Here is a 12,118-nt window from a genome sequence, read left to right as displayed (position 1 = left end):
ATTAAGTTGATCTTTCTCTGCACCCCAGCTATGACTGTAACGCGACATTCTGCACTCTCTCGTTTCCTTCTCTATGAACGGTATGTTGTGTCTCTATAGCGCACAAGAAACAATAATTTTCACGGTATGTTAATACTTATGTCAATAATAAATCAAATAATAAATAATAAATAAATACTCTGCCCAATATGACAGTCAGCTTTATAGGCAAAATAACATGTTGGAAAAAAGAATTATAGAAATCAATCTTACATGTGGAATTTGAGTTTAGGGATCTGAACAGTGAGGAGAGAATATGGAACTTATCACACCAGCAATTGTAATCCATTTTCCTGTTTCCTCACCAGATGATCTGCTCCCACTGAGGTTGACAGGGATTTCAAGATTTTCTGTCCCACTTCCTGTTTTTCAACCCCATCCCTTCGCCTCTAAAACTATGGATGTTTTCCCCTTGTCCTCACGGCGACACAGTGGTGCAATGATTAACATTGCTGCCTGACAGCGCCAGGAACCTGGGTTCGATTGCTGACTTGGGTCTCTGTCTGTTTGAAGTTACTCCGTTCTCCCTATGGCTGCGTGAATTCCTTCTGGGTGCTCCAGTTTCCTCCAACAGTCCGAAAGATGTGCTGGTTAGGTGCATTGGCCATGCTAACTTCTCCCTCAGTGTACTCAAACACGTGCTGGACTGAAGCGACTGGGGGACTTTCACCATAGCTTCATTGCAGTGTTAATGTCTGCCTACTTGTGACACCAATAAATAAACAAACTTCACTTTACCTTGTTCCCCAATATTCTTCTCATTTAATGCATCATCCTTTGTCATTTCTGCCAACTCTCGATCGTTGCCACCACTAGAATTCCACACCCCTCTGCAGTCCTTTCAATTTTCTGAGTGGAGATTTTCTTCTTTACACCTTCACCCATTTCCCATCAGTTAAGGCAATTCCGCCCCCCCCGCCACGCCCCCCCTCCCCCCCCCCCCCCCACTCCCCGCCCCCCCCCCCCTCATCCGATCCAATCTGCTCATAGTAAACGCCTTGAACATTACTTCCAGATGAAAGGCCAGTTTCGTCTCTCAAATTAATCGTATTTGCTGTTTACATCATGCTCTGCTCTGGATTGTGGAGACCAAACAAAGATTGTGTAATAACCCTGTGGGATTTCTCCATTCAGTCCAAAATTGTGGCTCCACTTCTGATCAGAACTCTGGTCCACTATCTTTTTAATTCTTCGCTTTTTTCACTCTGATCTCTCTGTCCTTCGTCTTCTCTCGTGTTCCAATGAACCTCGGTGCACAATTCCTCAACGCACTACTTTGATATCTTCACTCGTTCTTTTTCTATTCATGGTAGTTTTGCACCACCAGTTCTTGCATTTCACCTCTCTTGTACTCTACACAATCACAGACCTTCTATTTTGTCCCCTTTTTTCTGCCGTTATCGATCTGCCATTTTCTTTTGGTCGAGAGGTTCAAATTTTTAGGTGTGCAGATCAAGAACAACCTGTCCTGGTCCGTCCAGGCCAACGCTATAACAAAGCCCCCCAACACTTCTATATTCTCAGCAGGCTAAGGAAATGCTGCATGTCCACTACGACGCTCAGCAACTTTTACAGATGCATCATAGGAAACATTATTTCCTGTTGCATCACAGGCTCCTGCTCTGACCAAGATTGGAAGCAACTACAAAGGGTCATGAACGAAGCCCAGTCCATCACACACACCAGCCTTCCATCCATTGACTCTGTCTACACATCCCGCTGCCTCAGAAAAGCAGCCATCATAATCAAGGACCTCACAAACTCCTGAAACTAATCAAGGACCTCACAAGCTCCGGCACGGTAGCACAGTGGTTAGCACTGCTGCTTCACAGCTCCAGGGTCCTGGGTTCGATTCCCGGCTCGGGTCACTGTCTGTGTGGAGTTTGCACATTCTCCTCGTGTCTGCGTGGGTTTCCTCCGGGTGCTCCGGTTTCCTCCCACAGTCCAAAGATGTGCAGCTTAGGTTGATTGGCCAGGTTATAAATTGCCCCTTAGAGTCCTGGGATGCGTAGGTTAGAGGGATTAGCGGGTAAATATGTGGGGGTAGGGCCTGGGTGGGATTGTGGTCGGTGCAGACTCGATGGGCCGAATGGCCTCCTTCTGCACTGTAGGGTTTCTATGATTCTATGATACTGTCTTCGACATTCTGTTGGGAAAAAGATGCAAAAGTCTGTGATCACGTGTCAACTGACTCAAGAACAGCTTCTTTCTTGCGACCATCAATCTCTTGAATCGACCTACCTTATATTTAACTGATCTTTTTCTACATCCGAGCCATGACTGGAATACTGCATTCTCCTTTCCTTTTCTATGATTGGTATACGTTGTGTGTATAGCATAAAAGAAAAAATATTTTTCACAATATACTAATACAGGTAACAATAATAAATCAAACCAAACATCAAATAAAATCAAATTTAAGGCAGGTGGGTAGCACAATGTTTCGCACTGTTGCCTCAGAGCGTCAGCGACCCGGGTTCAATTCCAGCCGAGGGTGACTGTCTGTGTATAGTTTACATGTTCTCCCTGTGTCCTCGTGGCTTTCCTTTGAGTGCTCCTGTTTCCCCCCACACTCCAAGGATGTGTGCCTTCGGTTGATTGGCCATGTTATAATTGTCCCTTCGTGTCAGGGGGACAAGCAAGATAAATACATGGGGTTACGGGCATAGAAACTCGGTGGGTTGTCTTCTGTGCAGGCTTGATGGGCGAAACGGCCTCCTTCTGCATTGCAGGGATTATATGATTCTTCTTTGAAATTGTTGCATTTCTTTGAGTGTGGAATCTCTGTCCCAATTTTGAACATTTCTTGGAATATTATGCACATTTATAGTCTCAGTACTAGTGCATTTACCTTAGCATCATACCATCAACTCCTTTGTCATTTAATGTCTCCTGCCCTCAACGATGCTTTGAAACCAGAAGAGAAATATTAATGCTAAATTCAGTAATAAGTATCAAGAAATAATTAATTAATATTCTGACAGCAGCGAAACATTCAGAAATGAGTGTTTGAGGCAGGGCAAAATCACTCAAATGCTGTAATTTTTACCTTATGTAATTTTTACCTTAAGGTAAAAACTCTGTCTTTAACGTGGTGCCGTTTCCACTTTGCTGACTCTCTCGTCCTTCTTGGTGGTACATGTCACAAGGAGGACGCTGCTGTCCAAATCAGCATGGTGACTTACTGCAGGGTGTCCTGTAGATCAGACACACCGCAGCAAATATGGATAAACTATTTCTGTGAAATCATTGATCGTCTCTGCTTCCACCATCCTCGTAGCGAACTTGATTGATCCATTACTCGGCTCTTCTGGCCGAGTGATGTTGCTGTAGTGGTGACGCAGCTGCTTCCCAAGCAGTTGACCCGAGTTCGACTCCCGGCTATCGCATTGGTTTAATTTATTTGGGACGGCACAGTGGTTAGCACTGCTCCCTCACAGCGCCGGAGCCTCAGGTTCGATTCCTGGCTGGGGTCACTGTCTGTGTGGAGTTTGCACCTTCACCTCGTGTCTGCGTGGGTTTCCTCTGAGTGCTCCAGTTTCCTCCAACACCCCAAAGATGTGCAGGTTCGGTGAATCGGTAAATTCTCCCTTAGTGTACCCGAACAGTCGCCGGAATGTGGCGACGAGGAGATTTTCACAGTAATTTCATTGCAGTGTGAATGTAAGCCTATTGTGACAAATAAATAAACTTATCTTATCCACAACCACTTTCACTGTTGCCTCACAGGGCCAGTGACCCGCTTTTAAATCTGTCCGTGATTCACTGTCTGTGTGGAGTTTGCACATTCTTCCAGTGTCCCCATGGGTTTCCTCAAAGATGTGCAGCGTTGGTGAATTGGCCATGCTAAATTGCCGTATAATGTCCCAGGATGTTTGGGTTAGGGGGAATATCGGGGTATTTACCTGGGGATAGAGTGGGATGCTCTGTCAGAGAGCCGGTACACACTCAATCGACCGAATGCTTCCTTCTGAAGTGCGATGCCCCTATGCGTTCCATACATTTTAAATCTTCACTGTTCCCAAATCTTTCTGCTAGCTGTTACAGCAACAATTTCCGCCTGAGTACTTTAGTTCAATATTAGGCAATAGGATTATGTGTGAGATCCTCTCTGGCTAAGTCGAAGGCATCCTGAAACCCATCGAAAAAGGACCCCCAGCTTTTGAAGCGACACCACGAACTTCTTACAGAAATTCAACACCCATGGAGTAGTTGAACGAGGAATACTCCTCGTCACAATGGACAATGGCACTCGACACCAGCATCCCCCGCGACGACGACATTGCTACAACAGCCTCAGTACTCAATACTGACGCCGTCATCTCCACATCTTAGTTCAATATGTTATACACTTTTACACATCTCTTAGAGCCGCACTCAATTGAGTTTGCTTCAACGAGAGGAACTCTGGATTCTCCAACCAAACCTTGCAGCTAAAATCCCTCATCGCTGTGTCCAATGCAGTAAATCACATTTACACCCTCCCAAGGACCCTGACACACTTTCTAAAATCTCCCCATCTCGTCTGTCAAAATGCAGCACTGTCCCTGAGTGTCGAATTATTAATGTGTCTCTGCGACAATATCAGTGAGAGCTGAGACTGCAGCTTCTGTTTCTCCAAGAGAATCTTTCTGTATAAAGCCGGAAGTTACACGGATTTCAGTCACTGATACATTGTCTCGCCGTCGGTATCTCACTGCTCGAACTCACTCTGTCTGTCTATCACTCGAACCCCTCTCATTAACTCAATATAAAGGCGGGATATTGTTGCTTAGTAACTGAGTGCACACAATCCGTATCTTCATCTGATCAAATAGAATTCAGCTTGTGAACAACATCATCATTTCAACCAGTTCTGGGTTAACCTCGGCACAGCTCTGATTGGAGACAGCCCCCTGAATCTCGGGAGCAGACACTGAGCATTACCGTCCTCAGAGACTTTAACCGTTACTGAACAGGGAAACTCCAACTAATCCTGGAGAATCCACAGCACAGAGCGAGAGGACAGGAAAGCCTGTCATGGGAGCTCTCAATCTGAGACACAGATTGGCCTGACAATGTGCAGATGTGAACCGACTCCTTCCATTCCCAAACTGTTGTCACCAGGAATACAGAACGCCCAGTAATGACCAGCTTGTTGCAATGTGTTTGAATGAACACGATGTCATATCATCGAAGCAGCATTTTGAAATTCTCATTCATTCAATATATTCTGATGAAATGTATTTCTTATGCTCTGTGTGTCATTGCATAATAATTTTCCCCTGACATGCCCTTGTGCCCCTGATGCTGATTTTAAAAAAAATCTGTTCATGCTATTTTCCTCATGGAACCATAGAAAGGACCAAAGAAAGGTAACAGCAGACAAGGAACCCATTCGGCCTTGCTTGTCCATGCCAGCCCGGGGATACTAAGGTGTCATTTCCAAGTTCACTCAGCTGCACCCGGCACGGAAACATGCAGCTGAAAGCATGATGGAGATCCAAAACCTTCATACCAAACATTCACTGGGATTTGCGGCTCTGTGAAGCAGCCGACGTAAACATTTCCAATCATAATCGCTGCGAGCAAGGTTCGAACCTGCGTGGGGAAACCCTATTGGATTCCACCTCAGTAACGTTCATATTAACTTCCTTTGGCACCAGGAATGTGCAAAGCACAGTGTGTGAGGTAAAATTTGTTCCTGTCCTTTGTATCTTTGTCTCCGACTGAGAACTCATTTATTAGGTCAGAGACTTGTATTTCTATTTCAATAATTTTTCATCAGAAACGAATTACATCCGAATAAAAACTGAAAAAGAGAAATCATCATTTTATTTCATGACTGTCAAATGTTGCGTTCGCCCTGTTTCTGTCCACTCGGTTTAAAACACAAGATACCGCGGATAAGGTTCTAAATAAATTACCAATTCGATGGTCGTGAATCGAACCCTGATCAACTCTTTAGGAAAAGCAGCGAGACTCACCACTATACCACCATCACTCACTTTGCTCAAACAGCCCTTATTTTCATTCGTTATAATTACAGAACTACCTTAGTTGCTGATTTCATCAGGCTCCAGGTGTGTCCATTGTCCAGTTTATAAACTAAACTTGGCTTGTCTCATTTTTCAGGACGGCTGCCACCTGTTTACTGTTGCTTCAGACTGAGAACTCATTGATTAGCTTTGAGGCATGTTCTTTGACTGAAACAAAGTTTCCACTGACAGCAACTTCAAACTGAATTTTACCTTGGACACAGATGGATATTTCTGAGGTCAAAATATTGAATGTTTTCAAAGCAGTTAGATATAGCACTTGAGGCAAACTGGCGCAAAGGATATGTGGGTACAATGTGGGACCAGGCGATTAAGTTGGATGATCAGCCATGATCATAATGAAAGGCGGAGCAGGCTCGAAGGGCCGAATGGCCTCCTCCAGCTGCGATGTTACGTTTCTGTGTTTTTTTCACTGTATCTGTTAATTTGCAGAAAGTTCAGCTCTGACAGTGAATCTGGTTTCCTCCAGGCCCAATCGGAGGGTGGTCAGAAACTGTCTGTCACTGTCAGAAACTCCATTATCAGCGACTGTGGGATGATTATTTAACTGGCTGTCATTGGTTGTTGAGGGTGTGATTTACTGTTATCTGTCAGTGCAGGAGAAACAAATAAAACAGGAAATCCAGAGATTCCGAGAGCAGATAATTTATATTTTCACCCGAAAGAAACGCAATGACATCTGTAATCACTATAATAACTGAAAAAAAAACCCAGATATGACTGGCTCTTGCCGCGGAATCTGGTGAACAGATGGGGCCTGCACCACATGGACTCCAGCGGTTACAGAAGGCAGCTCACCGCCACCTTCCCAAGGGCAATTATGGATGGGCAATAAATGCTGACCCAGACAGCGACGCCCACATTCCATGAATGAATTCAAAGGCAATCTGCGGGAAGCGGGCCTCAGAGTGTTACTGAGGTGAAGAACAGTTACTGAGGTGAAGAACTGTAACTAACACCCTGGAATCCGGAGCAAAGGTTATGTGGGTACAATGTGGGACCAGGCCACACGGTAGCATAGTGCTTAGCACTGCTGCTTCACAGCTCCGTGGACCTGGGTTCGATTCCCCGCTTGGGTCACTGTCTGTGTGGAGTTTGCATATTCTCCTCGAGTCTGTGTGGGTTTCCTCTGGGTGCTGCGGTTCCCTCCCACAGTCCAAAGGTGTGCGGGTTAGGTTGATTGGCCATGCTAAAATTGCCCCTTAGTGTCTTGGGATGCGTAGATTAGACGGATTAGCGGGTAAAATATGTAGGGATATGGGGGTAGGCCCTGGGTGAGATTGTGGTCGGTGCAGACTCGATGGGCCGAATGGCCTCTTTCTGCACTGTAGGGTTTTTATGATTTCTATTTCTATGATTTCAAAGGCTAAAAGGAGGAGAAATTCCGTCTGGGGCCTTAGATTTGGTGAAAGTTTTGTCCTGTGAATGTGTCGGTGTGACTATTGTGTAAGAGACAGTGTATGAACGGGGCGGGCGAGTCAGACTATTCTAACTGTGTCAGTGTGTCTGTTCTGATCATGGGATCTCCGAGTCTCTCTTGTGTAAAATAAAACGATTTTTTCAATTAAACAGTACCCGTAATCCCCCTGCTGAGCCCCAAAGTTAGTTTTCACGGCAACTGCTCCATTAAATTCAAGATTCCAGTCGAAAAGTAGAGAACATGTCAGTTATCGCGTGCCCGCACATGTTACCTCAAATCCTCAATATCTGTCCCCGAATCCCGCGGCTAGCAATTAATGCAACACAAGATGTAAAAATGAAGCATATCTTCCCTGCTTTGATGCATTAAAGAGGGTGGCAAAGTGGCACAGTAGTGAGCATTGCTGCACGTGTTTAATTCGGGCTTTGGGTGCCTATCTGTGTGGAGTCTGCACGTTCTCCTTGTGTCTGCGCGGGTTTCCTCTGGGTGTTCCGGTTTCCTCCCACAGTCCAAAGACGTGCTGGTTAGGTGCATGGGCTATGCTAAATTGCCCCTTAGTGTCCCAGGATGTGGAGTTCGGAGGATTAGCCATGGTAAAATAGCGCGAACGATGCTGTTTCAGAGAGTCGGTGCAGACTCGATGTGTCAACTGGCTTCCTTCTGCAGTGCAGAGATTCTATGCATACACAGTGTCTTCACTTATGAAACCAAGAATCCCTTCCGTTTTCCGAACGACTCTTTTAAAATTTCCTCTCATCTTCAAAGATCTCTCTGAACCTCAGGTCCATCTGGGCCGGCACACTGTTTAGAGCTGGACCATTCAGTTTCTGTTGCCTCTCCCCATCTTTGTTACCAAAATGCAGCACTGTTCCTGAGAGTGGGATTAATAACGTGTCTCTGCTACAATATCAGTAAGAGCTGAGACTACAGCTGCTGTTTCTCCAAGAGAATCTTTCTTGATAAAGCTGGAATTTACATGGAATTCTGTCACTGAGACATTATCTGGCCGTCTGTGTCTCACTGCCCTAACTCACTCTGTCTCTGTCTCTCCCACCACCCACTCTCATCCACTCTATATGAAGGCGCGATATTGTTGTTTAGTGACTGAGTGCACACAATCTGTATCTTCATCTGATCAAATAGAATTCAGTTCGTGAACAATATCATCATTTCAACCAGTTCTGGGTTACCCCCGGAACAACTCTGATTGGCTGCAACCCCCTGAATCTGAGGAACAGACACTGTGAGCATCACCGGCCTCAGAGGCTTACATAGAACATAGAACAGTACAGCACAGAACAGGCCCTTCGGCCCACGATGTTGTGCCGACCTTCATCTGAAACCAAGATCAAGCTATCCCACTCCCTACCATCCTGGTGTGCTCCATGTGCCTATCCAATAACCGCTTAAATGTTCCTAAAGTGTCTGACTCCACTATCACTGCAGGCAGTCCATTCCACACCCCAACCACTCTCTGCGTGAAGAACCTACCTCTGATATCCTTCCTATATCTCCCACCATGAACCCTATAGTTATGCCCCCTTGTAATAGCTCCATCCACCCGAGGAAATAGTCTTTGAACGTTCACTCGATCTATCCCCTTCATCATTTTATAAACCTCTATTAAGTCTCCCCTCAATCTCCTCCGCTCCAGAGAGAACAGCCCTAGCTCCCTCAACCTTTCCTCATAAGACCGACACTCCAAACCAGGCAGCATCCTGGTAAATCTCCTCTGCACTCTTTCCAGCGCTTCCACATCCTTCTTATAGTGAGGTGACCAGAACTGCACGCAATATTCCAAATGCGGTCTCACCAAGGTCCTGTACAGTTGCAGCATAACCCCACGGCTCTTAAACTCCAACCCCCTGTTAATAAAAGCTAACACACTATAGGCCTTCTTCACAGCTCTATCCACTTGAGTGGCAACCTTTAGAGATCTGTGGATATGGACCCCAAGATCTCTCTGTTCCTCCACAGTCTTCAGAACCCTACCTTTGACCCTGTAATCCACATTTAAATTAGTCCTACCAAAATGAATCACCTCACATTTATCAGGGTTAAACTCCATTTGCCATTTTTCAGCCCAGCTTTGCATCCTATCTATGTCTCTTTGCAGCCTACAACAGCCCTCCACCTCATCCACTACTCCACCAATCTTGGTGTCATCAGCAAATTTACTGATCCACCCTTCAACCCCCTCCTCTAAGTCATTAATAAAAATCACAAAGAGCAGAGGACCAAGCACCGATCCCTGCGGCACTCCGCTAGCAACCTGCCTCCAGTCCGAAAATTTTCCATCCACCACCACCCTCTGTCTTCGATCAGATAGCCAGTTACCTATCCAATCGGCCAACAGTATCAAGGCTTGAACAGTTACTGAGCTGGAAAGCACCAACTAATCCCCGAGAATCCACAGCACAGAGCGAGAGGAGAGGAAAACCCGTCCTGGGAGCTGTCAATCTGAGACACAGTTTGACCTGACAATGTGCAGATGTGAACCTGTTCCTTCCATTCCCAATCCGTTTTAGCCAGGAAAACCTAACACCCAGTAATGACCAGCTTGTAGCAATGTGTTTGAATGAACTCGATGACATATCATCTGAGCAGCATTCTGATATTCACATTCATTCAACTCTTTCTGATTAAATGTATTTCTTATGCTCTGTGTGTCTTTACATAAGAATCTTCCTCTGACGTGAGACCTTGTTTTGTCCTTGTGCACCTGATGCTGATTTTTTTTATCATTCTGCTCACGTTATGATTTTCCTCATGGAACCGCAGAAAGAACCAGAGAAAAGTACCAGCACAGAAGGAACCCATTCAGCCTATCACATCCATGCCAGCCCGAGGACACCCATGTGTCTTTTCCAAGCTCAGCTTCCGACACCCGGCCCAGAGCCATGCAGCTGAAAGCATGATGGAGATCCACATACTTAATAGAAAAAGTTGGCGACTTTGTACCTGCTTGAAGCAAACATTTCCAACCATAATCGCTGCGAGTAGAGTTCGAACCTGCGCGGGGAAACCCCATTGGATTTCGAATCCAACCCCTTAACCACGCGGCCATCGCAGCTACTTACTTGCCGCCATAATGTAACCACCTCAGTCACGTGCATATATTAACTTCATCAGTACCAGGATTGCACAGAGCACAGTGTGTGAGCTGAAATTTGTTCCTCAACTTTTACTTTGTACCTTTGTCTCTGAATTCATTTATTAGATCAGAGGCTTGTTTTTTTCTATTTAAATAATTTTTCAGTGAAAACAAAAGTATCTCTATTACTGTCGAATGTTGCATTCACCCTGTTTTGTTCACTCATTTTAAAATACAAGAGGCCGCTGATAAGATTCCAAATAAATTATCAATGCAAATGGCTGGGAATCGAACCCATATCATCTGCTTGAAAGGCAGCTATTTCCACCATTATGCCACCATCGCTCGCGCTGCATAAGCAACCGTTATTTGCATTAGTTATTATTACGGAACTACCTTAGTTGCTGATTTCATCAGGCACCAGGTGTGCCCGGAGTAAACTGAAATTGGCGTCTCTCGTTTTAGCCACCTTTTTACTATTGTTTCATACTGGGAATTCATTGATCAATTTTGAGGCCTGTTCTTTCATTGAACAAAGTTTCCACTCAAAGTAAATTGAAGCTGAATTTTCCATTAGAACGATCGTGATGGTGAGGATTTCATTGTAAGGGTGCCCACCTACTGTTATGACCTGCGATAACTAATTAAAGAAATCAGAACTGTGATGGCCAGGAACTGACCCTAGGTCAAATGCTCGCATAGTCACCACTCCACCACCATCGCTCACCTGGTTCTGCCACCCACTCTGTAAGAAAGTTCAGCTCTGACAGTGAATCTGGTTTCCTCCAGGTCCAATCTGCGGATGGTCAGAAACTGTCTGTCACTGTTAGAAACTCCATTATCAGCGAGTCTGTGATGATCATTCAACTGGCTGTTACTGGTTGTTGTGGTTGCGATTTACTGTTAGCTGTCAGTGCAAGAGCAACAAATAAAACTATACAAACACTTATTTGGAGAAAGGGCTTCTCTTGTGGCACTGGGAGTATTTGCATAATGGATGTCTGTTTCTGTTCAGTTTGACGGCAGTCACGTCTGATGCACTTTGATTCTTGTCTTTTTTTCCCCACGATACCCTTTCCCTAGCGCGACGTGTCATGTTTATTTGCTCGTTTGCTTAAATGTTGAACTGGAATTGGCCGATTATTTCAGCAAGATGCACTTTCTGCTCTGATCACTCTTTGTTGCAGTATGAGCGTTGCAGCTGCGGATCTGTGGCGCAAAGAATGGCATGTAGGACTTCTCATCATTGTTTTATTTAATTTGATTTGATTTGTTATTGTCACATGTATTAGTATACAGTGAAAAAGTATTTTTTCTTGTGCACTATAGAGACAAAGCATACCGTTCATAGAGAAGGAAAGAAGAGACTGCAGAATGTAGTGTTACAATCATAGCTAAGGTGTCGAGAAAGATCAACGTAATGCAAGGGAGGTCCATTCAGAGGTCTGATGGCAGCAGGGCAGAAGCTGTTCTTGAGTCGATTGGTAGGTGACCCCAGACTGATGTATCTTTTTCCCTTTGGAAGAA

General features: G+C 45.0%; 1 protein-coding gene and 1 non-coding gene across 2 annotated transcripts in view; one reads left to right on the top strand and one right to left on the bottom strand.

The window, feature by feature from the left end:
- LOC144482285 (uncharacterized) overlaps positions 1–12,118 on the top strand; it is an 872,976-nt gene that overhangs the window by 777,371 nt on the left and 83,487 nt on the right. The window lies entirely within an intron of this gene.
- Positions 10,489–10,570, bottom strand: trnas-cga (transfer RNA serine (anticodon CGA)). Its single transcript has one exon. It is a non-coding gene; the product is annotated as a tRNA-Ser (tRNA).

Source organism: Mustelus asterias, unplaced genomic scaffold (assembly GCF_964213995.1).
Source record: "Mustelus asterias unplaced genomic scaffold, sMusAst1.hap1.1 HAP1_SCAFFOLD_35, whole genome shotgun sequence".
Classification (NCBI taxonomy): domain Eukaryota; kingdom Metazoa; phylum Chordata; class Chondrichthyes; order Carcharhiniformes; family Triakidae; genus Mustelus; species Mustelus asterias.
Note: the sequence above shows the minus strand (reverse complement) of the source record. Positions and strands in the feature narration are given on the sequence as shown.